This window comes from Hyperolius riggenbachi, chromosome 2 (genome assembly GCF_040937935.1).
Source record: "Hyperolius riggenbachi isolate aHypRig1 chromosome 2, aHypRig1.pri, whole genome shotgun sequence".
Taxonomy (NCBI): domain Eukaryota; kingdom Metazoa; phylum Chordata; class Amphibia; order Anura; family Hyperoliidae; genus Hyperolius; species Hyperolius riggenbachi.
The window spans coordinates 380,705,903-380,732,638 of NC_090647.1; positions in this window are offsets into that span (position 1 = coordinate 380,705,903).

Below are 26,736 nucleotides of genomic sequence, written 5' to 3' on the forward strand. Positions count from 1 at the left end.
CGAATCTATGATACGTTAAACACTACACAAGAATGAAGTTCATGGGAGGATTTTACAGAGGAAGCCACCGCTGCCCCCAAAAAACATTGCTGCACGTTTAAAGTTTGTAAAAGAGCACCTGGATGTTCCACAGCAGTACTGGCAAAACAATCTGTGGACAGATGAAACCAAAGTTTAGTTGTTTGGAAGAAACACACAACACTATTTGTGGAGAAAAAGAGGCAGAGCACACCAACATCAAAACCTCATCCTTTGCTGGATTGCTTTGCTGCATCAGGGCCTGGGTTGATTGCTTTCATCAAAGGAAAAATGAATTCCCAAGCTTATCATGACATTTTACAGAATAACTTAAAGTGAACCTCCGGACTAAAAATCGACTCAGCAGCACTGAAAAGGCTTGGTGTTTCTTTAACAGTTTCACAACATCAGAACTTTGTTTCTCTTATACAAGCCTCATTTTTAGCTGCACAGAAGAAAACTGCCCTGGCTTTTTTCCACTGATGCTGTGCAAAGCATGATGGGATTTCTGATGTTGTTGTTCTCGTTCTGCTGTTTTGGTGCAATTTTTTTTTTTTTACATTTTGAATTTGACATTTGAAGCCTAGCGTGTGCAGCTGGGAGGGGTAATCAGGACACAGGACAGTTGGAACTGTGTCTCCTGCTCCTTGTCACCTCCTTTCAACCAAAAAGATGGCTGCCCCATGACAAAGATGGCAGCCCCCATGAATCACAAACATTTGCCAGTTCTTTTAAAACAGGGTGGGTAAGAGATTATATTACCTATCTATTCAAATTAACATAACTAACGTAACTTGATGACAGTATGTTTGTTTAGGCTGAAGTTCCCCTTTAAGGCCATCTGTCCACCAGCTGAAGCTCAGCAGAAGATAGGTGTCAACAGGACAACGAGTCAAAGCATAGAAGTAAATCAACTACAGAATGGCTTAAACAGAAGAAAATATGCCTTCTGGATTGGCCCAGTCAGAGTCCTGACCTCAACCCGATTGAGATGCTGTGGCATGACCTCAAGAAATCGATTTACACCAGACTTCCCAAGAATATTGCTTAACTGAAACTGGTTTGTGAAGAAGAATTGTCAATAATTACGTTTGGTTGAAGTTTTTGCTGCCAAAGGAGGCTCAACCAGTTATTAAATCTAAGTGTTCACATACCTTTTCCAACTGCACTGTGAATATTTACATGGTGATTTCAATAAAAACATGGAAACTTTTAATTATTTTTGTGGTATTAGTTTAAGAAGACTGTGATTGTCTATTGTTGTGACTTAGATGAAGATTAGATCACATTTTATGACCAATTTGTGCAGAAATGCATATAATTCCATAGGGTTCACATACTTTATATTGCTCCTGTATATTAAAATCGCAACCGCAAAACTGGCAAAAAGAATGTGTTAGTGTTAGGAGGGAAAAATGTTACCTCCACCGCGGACAGCAGCGCGGCTGCTGCTTCCGCGTCTGACGTCACGGAATCCGCTGTAGCGCCTTCATAGACGTCGTTGCTGTGCTCTGGGCAGACAGGTCTCTCCTCTGCACATCAGATAAGGTCAGCATGCTGGTGCACGGGGCGGCAGGACCTTTATATCTTAATGAGACGGGTCAACTGATCCTGCGGTCAGCTGACACCGACCTGTCAATCACATGCTGCTGATTGGTCCAGCCCTCTGGGCGGGCGGTTTGAATTTGCTTTCTGTATTTAAGCTTGGAAATGTCATTTGCTCATCGTCTGTTGTTGCGAATACTTCGATGTTAGCGCTCAGACCTTAGTCAGATTCGTGTGTTTGAACCGTCAGGACCCCGGGGATTCGCACTTAGCTTAGGAAAAAACATACTATTGTGATTGTATATTATTGACCTCTGCTTTGCCTCTTACTACTCTTTTGCCTTACGATTCTGTACCTTTGCCACTCTGATCTGTTGCCGACCTCTGCCTGTCTATTGACTCTGAACCTTGCCTCACGAATCTGTACCTTTGCCAATCTGATCTGTTGCCGACCTCTGCCTGTTTATTGACTCTGAACCTTGCCTCATGACTCTGTACCTTTGCTAATCGGATCTGCTGCCGACCTCTGTCTGTCCGACCTCGAGCCCGCCAGTGGACTCTTGCCACTTGTGAGTAGCACCTATCTGGTGCCTGTGTATATTATCTGTGTAGAGTGTGCACCAATCACCCGTATTACACATCCAATAAAATACTGACGTCAGTAAAGTTCTGAGCCATACACTGTGAATTGTTACATAACAACAGACCAATATTATGGAGGCCTTATGTCAGCAGGTTCAGGCCTTAACCACAGCTGTGAATCAGTTAACCACCACTGTTAACTCACAACAGGCTCAGTTGAATCTTTTATCTGATGCTGTGCGTATTTTGCAGGTGCCTGCTTCGTCAGCGCCTCCTACTCCTGTCTTAGAGCCCAAGATGGCTCTCCCTGAAAAGTTTTCGGGAGATAGATCAGATTTTAGAAACTTCAGGAATAAATGCATGTCTTATTTTGAGATGAGACCTATTGTATCCGGTACAGAGTTACAGCGAGTTACCTTGATCAAAATGTTGCTACATGAGGACTCGCAGTCCTGGGCCTATAGTCTTCCTGCCAGACATGAAGCCTTTTCGTCCATGCAGGAATTCTTTAAAGCCTATGACAACCCGGATATTGCTGCCACGGCCGAAAGGAAGTTGAAAAATCTCCGCCAGGGGCATGGCTCGGTGGAAGATTACGCTTCCGAATTTAGAAAATGGGCAGTATCATCACGCTGGGAACATTATGCACCGCTAGATCGTTTCCTCACAGGGTTGTCTGTGTCAGTGGCTGACGTCATGATCAGCCATCCTGAGCCAAAGACTCTTGATGAGGCCATTACCTTGGCTATTAAAATAGACCAAAGAATTCGGTATCATAAACAGGGTCGGTCTCGGGCACAAGCTGCAAGGGTGCTTTCTTCCCCCTCGGGCACAGCCTCTGTAGATGAACCCATGCAGCTGGGACATTCTAAGATCTCGGAAACTGAAAAGAGGCGGAGGAAGAAAGAGGGTCTTTGTTTATACTGTGGGAAGAAGGGTCATCTGGTTTTGAACTGCAGTAAGAAGCCGGAAAACTTCTCCGCCTAGGTGTAGTTGGAGGTGCTACCCTAGGCGTATCTGTTTTACCTCACGCTGATAACAAATTATTATTGCCCTGTTCCATTTTTTGGGAAAATAAAGTAGTGGATACTCAAGCGTTTGTTGATTCCGGTGCTGCAGCAAATTTTATTGACCTTGATTTCGTATTAAAGTGGAAGATACCAGTTCTCCCGATGGACAGACATCTGTATGTAACAGCCATTGATTACTCTCCCTTACAGAATAAGCAACCTCTCTCTCAAACTCCGTCTCTTAGGTTTGGGGGGGGGGGTGTTGCATAAAGAGGAGATTCAGTTCTATGTATTGAAAATGTCCTCTTCCACTGTAATTCTAGGTTTGCCATGGTTACGTAAACATTCCCCACAAATAGACTGGATCACATGTCAACTGTTGACTTGGTTTCCTGCCTGCAAGGATCATTGTTTAGAGAAAGTTACTCTAGGGGCGACAAAGGTACAAATTGAAGGTGTTCCTCCTCAGTATACTACTTATTCTGATGTGTTTTGTCCACGATCAGCAGATAAGTTACCCCCGCATCGGGAGTTTGATTGTCCCATTGATCTTCGTCTCGGAACCATGCCTCCCCGAGGTCACTTGTATACCCTCTCAGGTCCAGAACAACTTGCTATGAAAAATTATATCAAAGAGAATCTGGAGAAAGGTTTCATTCGTCCCTCCAAATCACCAGCAGGGGCAGGATTCTTCTTTGTTAAAAAAAAAAAAGACGGTGGACTTCGTCTCTGTATTGACTATAGAGCATTGAACAAAATTACCATCCAGAATCGCTACAACTTACCTTTGATTAATGATTAGTTTTCTCAAGTTTCTGGTGCACGTATTTTTTCTAAACTGGACATGAGGGGGGGCGTATAATTTGATACGTTTTAGGCAGGGGGACGAATGGAAAACGGCCTTCAATACACCGATGGGCATTACGAATACCTGGTGATGCCCTTCGGGTTGTGTAATGCTCCTGCCGTGTTGGGTCGTTTTGTAGTTGTCTATTTGGATGACATCCTGATTTTCTCTAAAAAACCTCCAAGAACACAGGGGACATGTTAAATTTGTTTTGAACAAATTGAGATAAAATTGTTTGTACGCAAAAATCAAAAAATGTGTATTTGAGATCTCTGAAGTACCGTTCCTGGGCTACATCATTTCCAATAGTGGTCTATCCATGGACCCTAAGAAGGTATTGGCGGTCTTGGAGTGGCCTCAACCTTCGGATTTGAAGGCACTCCAAAGATTCCTTGGGTTTGCCAACTATAATAGGAAATTTATAAAAGGGTTCTCCTCAGTGGTCACTCCACTCACCACTTTGACCAAAAAAGGGGCTGATACTTATAATTGGTCTGAGGAAGCTTGTGAAGATTTTTCACAGTTGAAAAAGCTATTTTGTTCCGCTCCTATTCTTAGACATGTGGATGTGACACAACCTTTCATCATTGAGGTGGACGCCTCTGAGGTAGGAGTGGGGGCGGTACTGTCTCAGCATTCGGGGCTTCAAGGATGTTTGCATCCATGCGCCTTCTTTTTGTAACGATCGGTGTAACACAGAGAGGATCTGATTACCGGTGATCTGCAGTATCACCGAGAATGCAGATATATACCCGATTATTGATGATCTGCAGTATCACCGATAATCAGATATATCTCTAATCTCTGGACACCTGAGGGATGAGAGTGTCTTGGTGCAACAGTAATACTTTGAGGACCGCACCTGGATATCAGGTGCTAGAGCAATAAGGAGTATTGCTCTGCAGCAAATTCCTTCCGTTGGTCTGAACTCTCCACAAGGAGGAGTCAGGCAGAGAGTGGGAAGGACAGAACGTGAGTGACACCAATGAGGGAGTGTCACTGACAGATCTGTGAACTATTTCTCAACAGGAGAGATAGTTCTCGAGGTCGGGCAGGCCAGGTCGTTAACACACTGACAGATAAAGTACAGAGACAAGAGACAGATGCAGAATCTTGAAACTAGCCGAGTTCAGCAACAGAGTATCAGAATCACAAAGGTACAAAATCAGAGATCAGAGGAATGGTCAGGAAAGCAGAAGGTCATAACAAATAATCAACAATTCCTAGACTAAGGTGTGAGTTCCTTGATCATCAACACCTTGGAAACTGGTCTAGATAATAACACAAATGATAACAGAATTTCCTAGACCAAGGTGTGAGCTCCTTGATCATTAACACCTAAGAAACTGGTCTAATGTAACACAGATACTGACAGGGTCTGAGTGCTACCACGTAGTGATCGCAATGCCAGACACCAGAGGAATGACCAGCACCCAGTATATAAACATCAGTGCTCACCTGCGCCTCCCCTAAGTGCTGGACCAATGAGAACTGAAAGAATTGTCAGCTGACCGGCCTGGTCAGCTGACACCCCTCTGGCTGTCATAAATGCTCTGCCTCTCCGCGCGCGCACGTGTCCTTCTGAACCAGTGTGAACTATCAGTCCCAGCCACACCAGACATGTGTTGTAATGCCTCTGCTGTTTTGAATGCGGAATCAGCCGCACCGCTGTCCGAGCGTGCAGCGTTTTCTCCGCATTCAGTAGTACTGAGAGAGGTAGGCCTATGCGTGCAAACCGCCGCGTCGGACGCGGAATCCGCCGCCCTGTTCTCTGGGCATGTGGCGGTTTCTCCGCGTTCCGTCAGGCCAGTGAATGCAGGTCCCTGCGCGCAAGCTGCCATGTTGAACGTGGAATCAGCTACCTTACTCTGAGCACTTGCGGCGGCTTTTCCGCCTTTTCTCACACTTTTCTCATAAGTTTTCTCCAGCTGGGAAAAATTACGATATTGGAAACAGAAAATTGTTGGCCGTTAAGATGGCCTTTGAAGAATGGTGCCATTGGTTGGAGGGGGTGGAGCATGTGAGAACCATAAGAATTTAGAGTACATCAAGGGAGCCAAAAGACTTAATCCCAGACAAGCCCGTTGGGCTCTCTTCTTTTCCAGGTTCAGGTTCATTATTACATATAAACCTGGTAACAAGAATATTAAGGCAGACGCTTTGTCCCGATGCTTCGAACCTGAGACAGTTCCGCCCTCATCTCCAGTTGGTATCTTGCCAGATCATGTGGTGCTGGCAGCTGCAGATCTCGTAGAGGTCACTTTGAGACCATTTCAGCAGTATACTCCTGAGGGTAAACCTGATGGTCTCTTTTTCGTTCCTCTGCATTTGCACCTTCAGGTAATGCAGATGTTCCACAGTCATAAAAACGTGGATCACCCGGGTATAGCTAGAACCCACGAGTTGTTATCCCGATGTGTTTGATGACCTTCTTTGAAAGACGACTGTAGGGAATTTGTCACAGCTTGTACAGTTTGTGCCCGGAGCATACCTTCTAGGCAAGCTCCTGCAGGTCCTTTACAGTCATTGCCAGTGCCCACGGTACCATGGACTCATATCTCCATGGATTTTGTAGGAGAGCTCCCAGCTTCTGAAGGGAGGATGGTCATTTAGGTTGTGGTAGACTGGTTTAGTAAAATGTTTCATTTTGTGCCCTTGAAGAAGCTCCCTTCCGCTCAAGAGCTGGCAGATCTCTTTGTGGTGCACATTTTTTGCTTGCACGAGATCCCGGAAAATGTGGTATCCGACAGAGGTGTACAATTTGTTTCAAAGTTTTTGTGAGCTTACTGTCCGCATATAGGGTTAACTTTGTCCTTTTCTTCGGGTTATCACCCTCAGACTAATGGGCAAACAGAAAGGATGAACCAGTCACTTGAGCAGTTTTTACGATGTTACATTGCGGATGCTCAACATGAGTGGGTCAAACTCCTCCTGTTTGCGGAATTTGCTCATAATAATTTCAAAAATGCTTCCTCAGTATTTTCTCCTTTCCAGGTGGTTACTGGGAGATCACCTAAATTCTCTTCTTTGCCAGTGGTCACTTCTCCGTTTCCAGTACTGGAGAATTGGCAGGAGCCATTGAAAAGAATTTGGGCACTGGTGAAAACCAATTTGGTGAGAGCCATCGATGGTCAGAAAAAGCAGGCTGATAAAAAACGTTCTCCGGGGTGGGATTTTGCAACCGGAGATATGGTGTGGGTCTCCACTCGACATATTGCTTTGAGACAGCCTTCGGCAAAATTGGGACCTAAATATATTGGGCCATCTCCCATTGCTGAAAAGATCAACGATGTGGCATTCAGGGTGACTCTTCCAGCTACTATGAAGGGTGTAAAATCCTTTCATGTTTCTTTACTTAAGCCAGCTGTTTATAGTGATTCCTCTCCCCCTCCCCCTCCCCCTCCGATGATGATTGAGGGTGAACCGGAATATGAGGTTGAGGGAATTTTGGACTCCCGCAGAGTGCAAAATTCTATACAGTATTTGGTAAACTGGAGAGGGTATGGTCCTGAAGAGAGATCATGGGTGCCGGCACACCGTCTTCATGCTGAGGAATTAAAACAGGAGTTTCATTTATTACATCCCGAGAAGCCACCTGGGGCGTGTCCGGAGACCACGCCTCAGGGAGGGGGTAGTGTTAGGAGGGAAAATGTTACCTCCACCACGGACAGCAGTGCGGCTGCTGCTTCCGCATCTGACGTCACGGAATCCGCCGTCGCGCCGTCACAGATGTCGTTGCTGGGCTCTGGGTGGACAGGTCTCTCCTCTGCACGTCAGATAAGGTCAGCACACTCGCGCACGGTGCGGCAGGACCTTTATAACTTAAAGGGATACTGTAGGGGGGTCGGGGGAAAATGAGCTGAACTTACCCGGGGCTTCTAATGGTCCCCCGCAGACATCCTGTGTTGGCGCAGCCACTCCCCAATGCTCCGGCCCCGCCTCCGGTTCACTTCTGGAATTTCTGACTTTAAAGTCAGAAAACCACTGCGCCTGCACGCCCGTGTCCTCGCTCCCGCTGATGTCACCAGGAGTGTACTGCGCAGACACAGACCATACTGGGCCTGCGCTGTGCGCTCTTGATGACATCAGTGGGATCGAGGACACGGCAACGCAGGCGCAGTGGTTTTCTGACTTTAAAGTCAGAAATTCCAGAAGTGAACCGGAGGCGGGGCCGGAGCATCGGTGAGCGGCTGCGCGGGCACAGAATGTCTGCGGGGGACCATTAGAAGCCCTGGGTAAGTTCATCTCATTTTCCCCCGACCCCCCTACAGTATCCCTTTAAGGAGACGGGTCAGCTGATCCTGCGGTCAGCTGACACCGACCTGTCAATCACATGCTGCTGATTGGTCCAGCCCTCTGGGCGGGCGGTTTGAATTTGCTTTCTGTATTTAAGCTTGGAAATGTCATTTGCTCATCGTGTGTGTTTGAACCGTCAGGACCCCGGGGATTCGCACCTAGCTTAGGAAAAAACATACTATTGTGATTGTATATTATTGACCTCTGCTTTGCCTCTTACTACTCTTTTGCCTTACGATTCTGTACCTTTGCCACTCTTATCTGTTGCCGACCTCTGCCTGTCTATTGACTCTGAACCTTGCCTCACGAATCTGTACCTTTGCCAATCTGATCTGTTGCCAACCTCTTGCCTGTTTATTGACTCTGAACCTTGCTTCACGATTCTGTACCTTTGCTAATCAGATCTGCTGCCGACCTCTGTCTGTCCGACCTCGAGCCCGCCAGTGGGCCCTTGCCACTGGTGGGTAGCACCTATCTGGTGCCTGTGTATATTATCTGTGTAGAGTGTGCACCAATCACCCGTATTACACATCCAATAAGATACTGACATCAGTAAAGTTCTGAGCTATACACTGTGAATTGTTACATACAGTGTAAGGAACGCGTTATGTTATATGTTCATATACATTCCCTCTAACAACACATGGTACAATCTCAGACACAGGTGAGGTCATATTTCATAAGCAAGACTCTGCTGGAAATGGAATTCACAAGTTCAGCAGAATGAGAGCCACACCCAACCTCTTTGCACTTTCAGCTCCACGTGAAAAAGTCTGTTTATCTGTTTAGGAGACACTGCTGTCATTAATCCAGTAAACACCTATGCAATTTAGAGAACAGTTTTCACTCATGGAGAGAACCTTGCAATTAGTATTCATTGTATTTGAGCCAGTAAGGTTTGTCAGAGTCTTTTAAATGGCTAGGTTTTTTCAATAATAAACTAAAATAATTTCTCTTTACATCTTGTTGAAACTGACACGAGATTTTGGTTTCAGAGAGTTTACATTTGTAAAACTCATTGTAAAAAATTAAATATTAAAGAGCTCTTTCAATTACAACTTAGAAACAGGTAATTCCTATCTGCAAAAACTGGCACTGTAGAATGAGATTGTATTATTATTATTTTAATTCATAGGGCGCCAACATACTCCTTAGCACTGTACAATGTGCAACACATACAATAATAGGGAGCATAGATACATGAGCAGTTTAACATACTACACAATCAGGACAACCAGTGACACAAGTAGCGATACATACAATTGATGTGTAGTTTGAATAACATCACCAATACTGATAGATGTTCATTTGATACATTGCACAGAAACAGGAAACAAAAGGGGGACGTCCCTGCTCTTGCATGCTTACAATCTAGAGGGTAGTGGGGTTGAGACACGGGGGGGTAGGCAAAGGGGTTAGCAGATGAGACAGTGAGCTTTAAATTCTAGCTATAGGAAATTACAAGCTTGTCTGAAAGGTGTGTCTTGAGGGTACATTTGAAAATTTCCTGGCTTGTAGTATGACAGATAGGCTGGTGTAAAGAGTTCCTAAGGAGAGACAAGACAAATAACATTTATATTGCGCTTTTCTCCTTGCGGACTCAAAGCGCCAGAGCAGAGCAGCAGCCACTAGGGCGCGCTCTATTGGCAGTAGCAGTGTAAGAGAGACTTGCCAACGGTCTCCTACTGAATTAGTGCTGGCTTACTGAACAGGCAGAGCCGAGATTCGAACCCTGGTCTCCTGTGTCAGAGGCAGAGCCCTTAACCATTACACCATCAGCCAACTGCAGAGAGAGGCAACACTTGTGAGAAGTCCTGGGTGTGAGAGTAAGAGGAGGTGACCAAGCTGGATAACTAGAGGGTCCCTTGGGAGTAGAGATGGGCTGAACGGTTCCAGGCGAACTTTCGGTGGTTCGCGTTCGCCGGCGAAGACGAACTTTTGCGGAAGTTTGGTTCGCCCCCAAAATGCTCTATTAAGGTCAACATTGACCCTCTACATCACAGTCAGGAGGCACATTGTCACCAATCAGACTACACTTACTCCTGGAGCCCCCCCCCCCCCCCCTTATAAAAGGCAAGGTTCTCCGGCCGTTTTACTCACTCATCTGCCTACAGTATTTAGTAAAGGGACAGCTGCTGACAGACTCTGCTAGGGAAAGCTTAGTTAGGCTCTTATAGGCTTGTTAGCTTGCTCCTGGCTGATTGTTATTCCTTAAATAGCATCCCACAACAGCACCTTCCCTCCTCCTCCAGAGCAGAATGAGAGCCACACCCAACCAAGAGGAGGAGGATCTTGTCTTCCAGCGATTTGTAGGATGTCAAAAGCACACTCACATACATTGGCCAGGAATCGAACCCAGGTCAACTGCTTGGAGGGCAGCTATGCTCACCACTATACCACCAACTGTACAGGCTGAAGCCAGCCTAGCTGGCCTGGGAAGGATGAAAAGCTAGGTGGCCATGCAACCATTCTTGCTAACCTAAAGCTTACTTGTGTCTTACAACACATTGGCCTAAAGGGAAGATCCGCGGTGGGGGAAAAAAAATAAAAATGCACATCCACTTACCTGGGGTTCCTCCAGCCCGTGGCAGGCAGGACGTGCCCTTGCCGCCACTCCGTAAGCTCCCGGTCGCCTCCGGTGGCGCACCCGACCTGGCCAGGCCGGCTGCCAGGTTGGGCTCCTCTGCGCTCCAAAATGCGCCTCACACGGATGTCAGCGCGCCCGCGTGAGGCGCATTTTGGAGCGCAGAAGAGCCCGACCTGGCAGCCGGCCTGGCCAGGCCTGGTGCGCCAACGGAGGCGACCGGGAGCCTGCGGAGTGGTGGCGAGGGCACGTCCTGTCTGCTATGGGCTGGAGAAAGCCCCAAGTAAGTGGATGTGCATTTTTATTTTTTTTCCCCCTACCGTGGATCTTCCCTTTAAGACTTTACTAAATCCAATGCTCCAATATGGGGAAGCTTCTCTGTTTGCCAGTTTTGTTTTGTTTTTTGTGTGGTGTCACAGTTCACTCATCTCTTCAACTACAAGAAAGGCCCAGCAGTAGTCTTAGCTACCGTAACATCTATGTTACGGCAGGGCCCTTATTGCACTTTCACTTACAGGGTAATGGAAACCGTTTTGACCATGCGATAAAGCGAGGTGCAAAACTGAAATCATGCTTGTCACGGAATAGCCGTGAGAAACGCAGGTGAATCTAGAGAATTCACAGTCGCTTTCCTGATCGCTCCCTGTCGGATCTGAGCAGTCGTGCAAGCGATCCGAAAATGACATTTTTGTGTTGTTTTAAATCCAGAGATCTGTTCCCTTGTGAGCCAAAGCAGTCCCCTCACCCCTCCTGAATGCCTCACCACTCAGGAATGTCGCACGTGGCTGGATTCCCTGCAGGGCCTAGCTCATTCCCCCTACAGCAGATGTCCCCATGAAAAGGACCAGGAAGCTGGCTCCACTGGGGGGGGGGCCATAGAAAGCCAGCCGATCCGGCACCGAGCACGGGCCATAAGAAAAGCATGGGTGGTATGATTTCCTGTCGGCATACGAAAACCGTATGTCGCACAGCTATAAAATTCATATCGTCTTGTTCGGTAAAATCTGGCCATCGTGCTGATATGAAATTCATTGGGATAGACTGTCCGGTTATCGAGATATGAATCTTCTCAGGAGCCTGACCCGCTGGCTTAGCTGTGTCTGATGTCATATTAATCTGTATTTTCCAACAAGTATGAAGCTGTTACCCCCCTAAATATAACGTGTATGGTTCAGGAGTTACAGCATTTCATAAGTTTAGCCCTCAAATCTCTCAGAGGGAATGAACTGTCATTTGTTGGTAACTCAGAGGGGGCCGGCATTGCCACACCCCCAAACCAGCTTCATCAAAAGCACATGGCCAGCAGGCGGGCATCAGTCCTCCAGATTCCATCTTCCTGAGAGCATGCTGCCAGCCAGAGGACACATGGTTGGCGGCCATCTTGTCTGAAATTGAAACAAAAGACATCCTCCATTTTGTTTGGATTTTAAACCTTGCTGAACTTTGAATTTATCTCTGGAACAAAGAACTTTGCAGAACTTGAAACCGTTTTGCTTGGACTTTATGATTCTTCCCACAAAAGGACATATTTCCACATTCCCTAAGTATTTTCTCCCTTTTTATTTCATACTGGCTATTACTGTTTTAATAATTGTTGATTTTAATAATTGTCTGTATATATTAATTATTTATATTGTGTGAATAAAAGACTTTATCAAAGTCATTCACTGTCCGCTACCCTGCTTATCAGCCGCACAACTGAACCAGACCTCAGAAGAGACGCTACTGTTTGTTTGTTGTTGGCTAGACAGAATACAGCGTGTTTTAACCGTTTTTATTCGCAGGATCAGTCAGGTGGTGGCAGTTATACCCTGGAATCGTGTGTAAGTTGTAATCACCCATATCTCACAGGCTCCCTTCTGGTTTGTCTGCAGCTAATTCCCAACGGTTCCTGCGCATTGACTGCGACCAGAGTTCGCACGATCCGTGCGCTAGCACCGTTTAGAAGGCCACTTGCAGTCTGACCACGAGGGCTCCTGTGACAATGCTTAACAGAGGATGGTTTCGATCCATCAACCTCTGGGTTATGCACGCAGCACACTTCCACTGCACCACTCTGTTTTCATTTGTATACAATCTTCAAGTTTAAGAAGGGTACATTAGTTGAAATAGTTACACTACAATCTATTAGCGTATAACATATACGCTATAGCAGCATAGAGGGTGATATAACAGCTGGGAACGCGGAGAATCACTTGCGTTCCCAGCCTGTCGGCGGCTGTCGCCGAACCCGGAAGTAGCCGCCGGCAGGGACAGGGGGATCGGAGCCAGGCTGTGAGGGCACCATACAGCTTCAGGGGGCTGAGGGATGCCCCAGGTGAGTAAAAATAATTTTTTTATTTTGACTTAAGTATTCCTTTAAGAAGGGTACATTAGTTAAAATAGTTACACTACAATCTATGTTACAGCAAGGCCCTAATGACACTTTCTCTTAAGAGGCTATGGCCGCCGATTGGCCCATGTGGTAAAGCAAGGTGTAAAAAATAAAGTACACCTAGCAGAGGATGGTTTCGATCCATCAATCTCCGGGCTATGGGCCCAGCACACTTCTGCTCCACCACTCTTCAGTCTGCTTACATTTGTATACAATCTTCAAGTTTAAGAAGGGTACATTAGTTGAGATAGTTACACTACAATCTATGTTACAGCAAGGCTCTAATGACACGTTCTCTTAAGTGGCCATGGCCTCCGATTGGCCCATGTGGTAAAGCAAGGTGTAAAAAATAAAGTACACCAGGCAGTCTCAGCATGTAACCGCGCGGCAGAGGCCGCTGGCTGATACGCAGAGATAGCCGCCATGCCGCTTGTCTCTGCGGCGGTATCTCCGCTATCTATTACAGTACCCCCCCCCCCCCCCCCTGAGGAGTGTACCCCGGACACTTCCTACCCGGCTTATCCGGGTGCAACTCATGAAATTCTTTCCTTAAAGCTTCAGCATGCATGCGACAACTCGGCACCCAAGTTCTTTCCTCCAGCCAATACCCCTTCCAATAAACCAGGTACTGTATAGAATTCTGCACTAATCGAGAATCCAGGATCTTTCCGATCTCATACTCAGGTTGGTCGTCGACCATCACAGGGGGGGGGGGGGAATCCACGTGCACAGCAGGTTTCAACAGAGACACATGGAACGATCTCACGCCTCTCATGCTGGCTGGGAGATCAACCACATATGTGACATCATTAATCTTCTTGGTGTCTGGAAGGCTTTTCCCAAATTCCTCTTAACTGAACCCCAAATCTCCTTTAGAGCCCTTTGCCAATCTTCTAGGGCCGGGAAAGGAGAAGAAGCCACCGGTAAAGGAGAAAACTTGGGAGATTTTCCCGATACCACCTGAAAGGGGGAAAATCCTGAAGAGGAACTCTTCAGGTTATTATGCGCGAACTCCGCGAACGGCAGAAACTTTACCCAATCTGCCTGTGCATCTGCCACATAACACCTGAGAAATTGTTCAAGAGACTGGTTAACTCTTTAGGTCTGACCATTGGTCTGTGGGTGGTAGCCTGATGAGAAGGAAAGATTCATACCTAACTGATGGAAAAAGGCTCTCCAGAATTTCGATACAAACTGGACTCCCCTATCTGACACCACATTCTCCGGAATGCCATGCAGCCGGAAGATATGCTGAATGAAGAGATCAGCTAATTCCTGGGCCGAAGGGAGTCCCTTCAAGGGAACAAAATGAGCCATCTTACTGAATCTGTCCACTACCACCCAAATGACCATCTTGCCCTCAGACCTAGGGAGTTCTCCTATGAAGTCCATTGACAAATGGGTCCAGGGCTCGCTTGGCACTGGTAAAGGTTGTAATGTGCCCACTGGAGCCTGGCGAGAGGGTTTACTTCTGGCACACACTGAACACTCCCTCACGAACTCCTTACAATCAGATGCCAGTGAAGGCCACCATATACATCTGGCCAAAAGATCCTGAGTTCGGGTGGCCCCTGGGTGCCCAGCATTCTTATGGGTATGGAATAATTGTAAGAGTTGTAGGCGGAAAGGGAGCGGAATGAACAGAACCCCCTCAGGCTTCCCTTCTGGAATATCCTGTTGATAAGGGCAAAGCGTAGCCATCCAGTCCTCCCAGGTCTCAGTAGCTGCCAACACCACCTTCTGAGGTAGAATGGTCTCAGGGATTGAGGGCTGACCTGTCTCAGGCTCGAAACACCTGGATAGAGCGTCTGCCTTGACGTTCTTGCTACCTGGTGTATACGTTATAATGAATCTGAACCTTGAAAAGAATAAAGACCAACGGGCCTGTTGAGGACTAAGCCTCTTGGCCCCTTCAATGTACTCCAAGTTCTTATGAGCTGTATAAACTGTAATTGTATGTTCTGCCCCTTCCAGCCAATGGCGCCATTCTTTAAAGGCTAACTTAATGGCCAAGAGCTCCCGATTACCAATATCATAGTTCCTCTCAGCTGGAGAGAATCTACGTGAAAAGAAGGCACATGGGTGTAATTTGCCTTGAAGACCAGAGCGCTGAGACAGCACAGCCCCAACCCCTATTTCAGACGCATCGACTTCCACAATGAAGGGGAAGGTGACATCCACGTGTCTCAGGATGGGAGCGGAACAGAACAACTTGTTCAAAGTGATTTTATCTGATTGCCATCTGGAGTCGGGAAGGAATTTTTCCCTTTAGGGGCTAATTGGACCATGCCTTGTAAGGGTTTTTTCGCCTTCCTCTGGATCAACAGGGATATGTGAGGGAGCAGGCTGGTGTTGTACTTTATACTGGTTGAACTCGATGGACGTATGTCTTTTTTCAACCAAAATAACTATGTAACTATGTAACTATGTAACAAAGTGGCAAAAGCTGACTGGGCCTCTGCCGACCAGTGATACGTGTCAGCCCCCTTTTTAGTAAGACTGGTGAGGGGTGACACTACAGACGAGAAGCCCTTGATGAACTTCCTGTAGTAGCTGGCAAAGCCAAGAAATCTTTGGAGTGCCTTCAATCCCACAGGTTGAGGCCACTCCAAAACAGCAGAGACCTTTGCGGGTTCCATCGAGAGACCAGAAGTGGAAATAATATACCCCAAGAATGGCACCTCCGTGACCTCGAAAAGGCACTTTTCCAACTTTGCATACAGTGAATTCTGTCTTAATTTTCATAGAACAAATTTAACATGCTTTCGATGCTCTGTCACATTAGATGAGAAAATTAGTATGTCATCAAGATATACAAGCATGAATTTTCCCAAAACCTCCCTGAAAACATCATTGATTAATTCCTGGAAAACGGCTGGGGTGTTACACAACCCGAAGGGCACATCCAAATACTCGTAATGCCCATCGGGCGTGTTAAACGCCGTCTTCCATTCGTCACCGTCTCTGATGCGTACCAGGTTGTATGCCCCTCGCAGGTCTAATTTGGAGAAAATACTGGCATTGGTCACCTGCGTGAACAAATCGTCTATCAAAGGCAACGGGTAACGATTTTTCACTGTGATCTTATTTAGACCTCTGTAGTCAACACAGGGTCTAAGCCCTGTCCTTCTTCTTTACTAAAAATAACCCAGCCCCAGCTGGCGACCGGGAAGGATGGATGAAGCCCTTGGCCAAATTTTCCTTAATGTACTCTTGCATTGACAGTTTCTCAGGCCCAGATAAATTATACAGATGGCCTCTAGGAGGCATACAACCGGATCTTAATTCTATAGGACAGTCATAGCTCCGGTGAGGCGGAAGTTTATCCGCAGATTTAGGACAGAATACATCTGCAAATTCTGTGTACTGCATTGGCACCCCTTCAACCTGAATCTTGGTGGCGCAAACAGCAACTCTCTCCAAACAATGATGATGACAATGGGTAGACCAGCTCTGTAACTGACCTGACGCCCAGTCAATCTGAGGGGAGTGGAGTTGCAACCAGGGCATGCCAAGAATGATAGTAGAGGTTGCCATATGCAAGACAAAGAACTGTAATTTTTCTTTATGTAGCACCCCTATATTGCATATCAGCAATGGGGTCTCAGACAGAGGCTGTCTACACTGTAGCGGAGAGTCATCAACTGCCGTAACCACAATCTGCCGGTCTAACGGGAGCAAGGGAATCCCCAATTTTTTCACAAAATCAAAATCTATGAAATTGGCTGCAGAGCCGGAGTCTACAAATGCCTCAGTAGATGTGGTCTGGCCTTCCCAGGTAATGGAAAAAGGGAGGAGCAATCGATTATTGTTAAGAGGTAAAGACTGCTCTTCTAGGGTATTACCTCTGACTACACCTAGGCGGCGGCGTTTTTCCGACTTCTTAGGACAATTCTGAACCACGTGACCCTCCTCAGCACAGTATAGACAGAGTCTTTCTGACCTTCTGTGATTCTTTTCCACATGCGTCAACCTAGAGTGTCCGATTTGCATCGGCTCGTCTGGAGGTGACGAGGGTGGAGAGGAGGCGTAGGAGACAGATCTTATCATCGGCTCGTCTGGAGATGACGAGGGTGGAAAGGAGGCGTAGGAGATAGATCTTATAGCATTCCTACCACGAGTCTGTTTCTGGTAGCGCAGGCGGTGATCTACCCGCATGGCCAAAGAAATTGCTTCATCTATAGATTTGGACTCAGGATGTCCTAACATCAAATCAGAGACTGCATCGGACAATCCTGACAGGAAACAGTCTAGCAATGCGTATGTTCCCCATCTACTGGAGCAATGAGACACAGCGCAAAATCAAAAAGTGGTGTGCAGCTACAAGGTGGGGGCGAGTCCCAAGCCCCAAAAGTAAAAAATAAATAAAAGCAACAATGTACCTAAGCGCACTAATGGACAGTGGATGGCTATTCCTGCAGGTGCAGTGATGTCTCAACAAGACAGGTCAGCCGATATAGTGAGCATAAGGAGCAATACAGTACCTCTTCCAGCCGTGTGTGTAGTGGATGGTACCTCTTTCTGTGCATAAATCTTGCTGTAATCCCGATATCCAGGGACACGCTGGTGCTCTGCTCAGCGTGGATGGAAACTGACCACGTGATCTCCTGGTCAGCTGATACCCAGACTTCCTGTTCCTGGCTTCTCTGCACTCCACCAGTGGCTCCAATCCCAGTAGCAGTGAAGGCAAACAGCAGCACTTCCTGGTTGAGGGAAAATGAGCAGAAATAGTGTACACTGTGCGCTTAAAGAAGCCACGCAGGGGGTTATCACTTACTAGATAAGAGCTTGTTTATTTGCACATAAAAAAATCTGCAGCCTCACTACCCGACTCGAGTTTCGGCATTATGCCTTCGTCAGGGGGTGGGGCTACAGTCCCAGTGAGCAGATTAAGTACATAGAGCTCCTCCTCCTCAAAGGGCAGTTAACCCTTGCTGAACAAATGCGGAGGGAGGGGAGCAACACAGATCTTCAATGAATAATAGTAAAACAGTGATAAGCAACAGCTTACAGTAAAATAGTAAAAAATAATAAAATAATAAAAACATCAAAAACCAACAATCAATTGCATGAAATATCCACAATTAAAGAAGATTACTCATCCCTAAAAACAATTATTCATCCCTAATAAAACAATTCAAGTCAATATTAGCGTTTAAACCATTTGGTGCTAGAGTCTGAAGCTGGAAAATCCAGCGAGTTTCCAATTGGGACAGAGTTTTTATCACATTGCCCCCACGCCAATGAGGCGTGATGGTGTCAATGGCATAGCATCTAATCCCTGTAGGGTCACGGTTATGAAATTTCAGGAAATGTACAGGTACACTATGTTTTTTCTTTTCAGGGTTCATAATGTTATATACATGTTCCGAGCATCTTTTTTTCACACGTCTACCAGTTCTTCCTACGTACTGTTTGCCACACGGGCACTCCAATACATATATGACGTTGATTGTATTGCAGGTGATGAATTGGTCTATTTTAAAGCTTCTCCCATTGGCTGTGGAGGTGAAAGTGGTCACCTTCTGCCCCCCAAACTCACAAATTCTACATATCTTTGGTTTCTTGCACGGGAAAAAACCTTTCAAGAACGGGAACATACGTGGTTTTAGTTCACGGATACAGTTTTTTACCAGTCTATTCCCCAGATTTCTGGGTCTCCTAAACACAACTTTTGGTTTTTCTGGAAGTGTGGGCCCTATAATACAGGATCTTCTTTCAAGATATCCCAATTTTCTGACAACAACTTCTTGAATCTCTTGTGATCACGGGAGTAAGTGGTAACAAAAGCAAACTCTGACCCACCAGAGCTGCTCTTGGTGGCGGTGGTTCTGCTGGTTTTATTGATAAGCCTCACTTCTCTTCCCTCTTTAAGAACCTTCAATCTCTCCTCATATATGAGCATTTCATCATATCCCTTTTCCACAAAACGATCTTGTAAGATCTGGGATTGTGACCAATAATCGGAGTCCTTCGTGCAATTTCTGCGAATTCTGCAGAATTGTCCTCGTGGTACATTCTGCAGCCAGGGGGCATGGTGACAGCTATTGGCTTCTATGTAAGAATTCCTATCGCTTTCTTTAAAAAAACATTTAGTATTTAAACGTCCATTTTCCACAAAGATGTTCAGATCAAGGAAGTTTACCTCCTTCCTACTGTAGTCGACAGAGAACTCCAAGTTCCAATCATTGGTATTAATATACTCAATGAATAATTTAAGGGAGGATTCATCCCCTTGCCATACAAAAATGCAATCATCGATGAAACGTTTCCAAAAAAGTAGGGATTTATTCAAATAGGCAGGTAGGAAGGTGTCTTCCCACGCTGCCATGTACAGATTAGCTACACTCGGAGCTTGCTTGGCCCCCATCGCCACACCTTTTCTCTGTAAATAGAAACTCCCATCGAACCAGAAATAGTTACACACTGTAGAAAAATGGAAAAGTTCACAAATGAAGTCCACCTGGCTGATTGCCAAGTGGTTCATATCCTGTAGGGCCAATCTGATCACCCCTGCTGCTTTTTCAGTGGGTATACACGTGTATAAGGACTTCACATCTGCCGTGCATAAGTAACAGTCATCCCATTCCTTTATACTATTCTGAAGATTATTGAGGTAAGTTAAAGTATCAAGAGTATCTTTTAAATATGAGGAAGTTTTCTGTACCATGGGTTGTAAAAAGAAATCGATATACTCCCCCACCCGGTAGGTGATGGAATGAATCCCTGATACTATTGGTCTCCCGGGTGGGGCCACTGGCTCCTTATGGACCTTTGGTAGGACGTAAAGGATCGGTTTTCGTGGGTATTTAATATTCAAATAATCGAATTCCTGTTGATCCAGAATGTTCCGCTCCAAACCTCTTTTTAGAATCATCTCTAAGTCATTCTGGAATGCTGTAGTAGGATCTTGTTTAAGTAAAAGATAAGTTTCTGTATCCTTCAGCTGTTTATGTATTTCTCCCAGATAACAATCTTTCTCCCATACCACAAGGCCCCCCCTTTATCTGCCTGTTTAACAGTCCAAGATTTCTGTTTCTCCATTTCTTTCATGGTTTTACGTTCTTCTACAGTGAAATTTGATCTTGAGGGGTGGATGGGATTAATGGTCATGTCCTGCAATTTCTCGCACATCGATTTTTTGAAAACATCAATGAATTTGTTGTTTGTTAAATTAGGATTGAAGACTGATGGTTTCTTAAAACCCGTATGTAAAAACTGGTCAGTGGTTGCTTTAACATTCTTTACTGGTGCTGTATTTAAAATGAAATTCTTTTTAAAGAGACTCCGTAACAAAAATTTCATCCGGTTTTCTTCCATCCTACAAGTTCCAAAAGCTATTCTAATGTGTTCTGGCTTACTGCAGCACGCTCTACTATCACCATCTCTGTAATAAATCAACTTATCTCTCTCTTGTCAGACTTGTCAGCCTGTGTCTGGAAGGCTGCCAAGTTCTTCAGTGTTGTGGTTCTGTGATGCATCTCCCCCCTCCAGGCCCCTCTCTGCACACTGCCTGTGTGTTATTTAGATTAGTGCAGCTTCTCTCTGCTCTATTATCTTTTACAAGCTGGATAAATCCTCCTCTGAGCTGGCTGGGCTTTCACATACTGAGGAATTACATACAGGCAGAGCTGTCTGCACTCTGCAGGAAGAAACAGCCTGACACTTCAGTGGAAGATAGCTGCAGGGGGAAAGAAACACACAAATGATCTCTTGAGATTAAAAAGGAAGGGTGTATACAGCCTGCTTGTGTATGGATGTATTTTCTATGTGTGGACATACTGTACATCAACCTACTTCCTGTTTTGGTGGCCATTTTGTTTGTTTATAAACAAACTTTTTTAAACTGTTTTTAACCACTTTTAATGCGGCGGGGAGCGGCGAAATTGTGACAGAGGGTAATAGGAGATGTCCCCTAACGCACTGGTATGTTTACTTTTGTGCGATTTTAACAATACAGATTCTCTTTAAGGTTTAATTTCCTGACAAACTTGTGGATGTCTATATATGTGTGAAATTTATCCAGGCCCACATCTGGAATAAACTTGAGTCCCTTATCCAGTATCTCTTTATGGGATTCTGGTAATTCTACATCGCCTACTTCAAAGAGACCCTGATGGTTGGAGGGTTTCACTCCCTCACTCTTTTTGTTCCTGGAGTGTAATCTCTTTCCTCCTCGCTTTCCTCGTTTTCTCTGAGTCTTTTTCTGTCCCAAAGTATTTCCCTTTGCTCCTCGTTTCTTAATTGTCCCACTCGATGTGATGGCAGCATGTAAGACTCTGGTGTGTTGTTGTAAACCATAAAGAGATACTGGATAAGGGACTCAAGTTTATTCCAGATGTGGGCCTGGATAAATTTCACACATATATAGACATCCACAAGTTTGTCAGGAAATTAAACCTTAAAAAGAATTTAATTTTAAATACAGCACCAGTAAAGAATGTTAAAGCAACCACTGACCAGTTTTTACATACGGGTTTTAAGAAACCATCAGTCTTCAATCCTAATTTAACAAACAACAAATTCATTGATGTTTTCAAAAAATCGATGTGCGAGAAATTGCAGGACATGACCATTAATCCCATCCACCCCTCAAGATCAAATTTCACTGTAGAAGAACGTAAAACTATGAAAGAAATGGAGAAACAGAAATCTTGGACTGTTAAACAGGCAGATAAAGGGGGGGCCTTGTGGTATGGGAGAAAGATTGTTATCTGGGAGAAATACATAAACAGCTGAAGGATACAGAAACTTATCTTTTACTTAAACAAGATCCTACTACAGCATTCCAGAATGACTTAGAGATGATTCTAAAAAGAGGTTTGGAGCGGAACATTCTGGATCAACAGGAATTCGATTATTTGAATATTAAATACCCACGAAAACCGGTCCTTTACGTCCTACCAAAGGTCCATAAGGAGCCAGTGGCCCCACCCGGGAGACCAATAGTATCAGGGATTCATTCCATCACCTACCGGGTGGGGGAGTATATCGATTTCTTTTTACAACCCATGGTACAGAAAACTTCCTCATATTTAAAAGATACTCTTGATACTTTAACTTACCTCAATAATCTTCAGAATAGTATAAAGGAATGGGATGACTGTTACTTATGCACGGCAGATGTGAAGTCCTTATACACGTGTATACCCACTGAAAAAGCAGCAGGGGTGATCAGATTGGCCCTACAGGATATGAACCACTTGGCAATCAGCCAGGTGGACTTCATTTGTGAACTTTTCCATTTTTCTACAGTGTGTAACTATTTCTGGTTCGATGGGAGTTTCTATTTACAGAGAAAAGGTGTGGCGATGGGGGCCAAGCAAGCTCCGAGTGTAGCTAATCTGTACATGGCAGCGTGGGAAGACACCTTCCTACCTGCCTATTTGAATAAATCCCTACTTTTTTGGAAACGTTTCATCGATGATTGCATTTTTGTATGGCAAGGGGATGAATCCTCCCTTAAATTATTCATTGAGTATATTAATACCAATGATTGGAACTTGGAGTTCTCTGTCGACTACAGTAGGAAGGAGGTAAACTTCCTTGATCTGAACATCTTTGTGGAAAATGGACGTTTAAATACTAAATGTTTTTTTAAAGAAAGCGATAGGAATTCTTACATAGAAGCCAATAGCTGTCACCATGCCCCCTGGCTGCAGAATGTACCACGAGGACAATTCTGCAGAATTCGCAGAAATTGCACGAAGGACTCCGATTATTGGTCACAATCCCAGATCTTACAAGATCGTTTTGTGGAAAAGGGATATGATGAAATGCTCATATATGAGGAGAGATTGAAGGTTCTTAAAGAGGGAAGAGAAGTGAGGCTTATCAATAAAACCAGCAGAACCACCGCCACCAAGAGCAGCTCTGGTGGGTCAGAGTTTGCTTTTGTTACCACTTACTCCCGTGATCACAAGAGATTCAAGAAGTTGTTGTCAGAAAATTGGGATATCTTGAAAGAAGATCCTGTATTATAGGGCCCACACTTCCAGAAAAACCAAAAGTTGTGTTTAGGAGACCCAGAAATCTGGGGAATAGACTGGTAAAAAACTGTATCCGTGAACTAAAACCACGTATGTTCCCGTTCTTGAAAGGTTTTTTCCCATGCAAGAAACCAAAGATATGTAGAATTTGTGAGTTTGGGGGGCAGAAGGTGACCACTTTCACCTCCACAGCCAATGGGAGAAGCTTTAAAATAGACCAATTCATCACCTGCAATACAATCAACGTCATATATGTATTGGAGTGCCCGTGTGGCAAACAGTACGTAGGAAGAACTGGTAGACGTGCGAAAAAAAGATGCTCGGAACATGTATATAACATTATGAACCCTGAAAAGAAAAAACATAGTGTACCTGAACATTTCCTGAAATTTCATAACCGTGACCCTACAGGGATTAGATGCTATGCCATTGACACCATCACGCCTCATTGGCGTGGGGGCAATGTGATAAAAACTCTGTCCCAATTGGAAACTCGCTGGATTTTCCAGCTTCAGACTCTAGCACCAAATGGTTTAAACGCTAATATTGACTTGAATTGTTTTATTAGGGATGAATAATTGTTTTTAGGGATGAGTAATCTTCTTTAATTGTGGATATTTCATGCAATTGATTGTTGGTTTTTGATGTTTTTATTATTTTATTATTTTTTACTATTTTACTGTAAGCTGTTGCTTATCACTGTTTTACTATTATTCATTGAAGATCTGTGTTGCTCCCCTCCCTCCGCATTTGTTCAGCAAGGGTTAACTGCCCTTTGAGGAGGAGGAGCTCTATGTACTTAATCTGCTCACTGGGACTGTAGCCCCACCCCCTGACGAAGGCATAATGCCGAAACTCGAGTCGGGTAGTGAGGCTGCAGATTTTTTTATGTGCAAATAAACAAGCTCTTATCTAGTAAGTGATAACCCCCTGCGTGGCTTCTTTAAGCGCACAGTGTACACTATTTCTGCTCATTTTCCCTCAACCAGGAAGTGCTGCTGTTTGCCTTCACTGCTACTGGGATTGGAGCCACTGGTGGAGTGCAGAGAAGCCAGGAACAGGAAGTCTGGGTATCAGCTGACCAGGAGATCACGTGGTCAGTTTCCATCCACGCTGAGCAGAGCACCAGCGTGTCCCTGGATATCGGGATTACAGCAAGATTTATGCACAGAAAGAGGTACCATCCACTACACACACGGCTGGAAGAGGTACTGTATTGCTCCTTATGCTCACTATATCGGCTGACCTGTCTTGTTGAGACATCACTGCACCTGCAGGAATAGCCATCCACTGTCCATTAGTGCGCTTAGGTACATTGTTGCTTTTATTTATTTTTTACTTTTGGGGCTTGGGACTCGCCCCCACCTTGTAGCTGCACACCACTTTTTGATTTTGCGCTGTGTCTCATTGCTCCAGTAGATGGGGAACATACGCATTGCTAGACTGTTTCCTGTCAGGATTGTCCGATGCAGTCTCTGATTTGATGTTAGGACATCCTGAGTCCAAATCTATAGATGAAGCAATTTCTTTGGCCATGCGGGTAGATCACCGCCTGCGCTACCAGAAACAGACTCGTGGTAGGAATGCTATAAGATCTATCTCCTACGCCTCCTTTCCACCCTCGTCATCTCCAGACGAGCCGATGATAAGATCTGTCTCCTACGCCTCCTCTCCACCCTCGTCACCTCCAGACGAGCCGATGCAAATCGGACACTCTAGGTTGACGCATGTGGAAAAGAATCACAGAAGGTCAGAAAGACTCTGTCTATACTGTGCTGAGGAGGGTCACGTGGTTCAGAATTGTCCTAAGAAGTCGGAAAAACGCCGCCGCCTAGGTGTAGTCAGAGGTAATACCCTAGAAGAGCAGTCTTTACCTCTTAACAATAATCGATTGCTCCTCCCTTTTTCCATTACCTGGGAAGGCCAGACCACATCTACTGAGGCATTTGTAGACTCCGGCTCTGCAGCCAATTTCATAGATTTTGATTTTGTGAAAAAATTGGGGATTCCCTTGCTCCCGTTAGACCGGCAGATTGTGGTTACGGCAGTTGATGACTCTCCGCTACAGTGTAGACAGCCTCTGTCTGAGACCCCATTGCTGATATGCAATATAGGGGTGCTACATAAAGAAAAATTACAGTTCTTTGTCTTGCATATGGCAACCTCTACTATCATTCTTGGCATGCCCTGGTTGCAACTCCACTCCCCTCAGATTGACTGGGCGTCAGGTCAGTTACAGAGCTGGTCTACCCATTGTCATCATCATTGTTTGGAGAGAGTTGCTGTTTGCGCCACCAAGATTCAGGTTGAAGGGGTGCCAATGCAGTACACAGAATTTGCAGATGTATTCTGTCCTAAATCTGCGGATAAACTTCCGCCTCACTGGAGCTATGACTGTCCTATAGAATTAAGATCCGGTTGTATGCCTCCTAGAGGCCATCTGTATAATTTATCTGGGCCTGAGAAACTGTCAATGCAAGAGTACATTAAGGAAAATTTGGCCAAGGGCTTCATCCATCCTTCCCGGTCGCCAGCTGGGGCTGGGTTATTTTTAGTAAAGAAGAAGGACAGGGCTTAGACCCTGTGTTGACTACAGAGGTCTAAATAAGATCACAGTGAAAAATCGTTACCCGTTGCCTTTGATAGACGATTTGTTCACGCAGGTGACCAATGCCAGTATTTTCTCCAAATTAGACCTGCGAGGGGCATACAACCTGGTACGCATCAGAGACGGTGACGAATGGAAGACGGCGTTTAACACGCCCGATGGGCATTACGAGTATTTGGATGTGCCCTTCGGGTTGTGTAACACCCCGGCCGTTTTCCAGGAATTAATCAATGATGTTTTCAGGGAGGTTTTGGGAAAATTCATGCTTGTATATCTTGATGACATACTAATTTTCTCATCTAATGCGACAGAGCATCGAAAGCATGTTAAATTTGTTCTATGAAAATTAAGACAGAATTCACTGTATGCAAAGTTGGAAAAGTGCCTTTTCGAGGTCACGGAGGTGCCATTCTTGGGGTATATTATTTCCACTTCTGGTCTCTCGATGGAACCCGCAAAGGTCTCTGCTGTTTTGGAGTGGCCTCAACCTGTGGGATTGAAGGCACTCCAAAGATTTCTTGGCTTTGCCAGCTACTACAGGAAGTTCATCAAGGGCTTCTCGTCTGTAGTGTCACCCCTCACCAGTCTTACTAAAAAGGGGGCTGACACGTATCACTGGTCGGCAGAGGCCCAGTCAGCTTTTGCCACTTTGTTACATAGTTACATAGTTACATAGTTATTTTGGTTGAAAAAAGACATACGTCCATCGAGTTCAACCAGTATAAAGTACAACACCAGCCTGCTCCCTCACATATCCCTGTTGATCCAGAGGAAGGCGAAAAAACCCTTACAAGGCATGGTCCAATTAGCCCCTAAAGGGAAAAATTCCTTCCCGACTCCAGATGGCAATCAGATAAAATCACTTTGAACAAGTTGTTCTGTT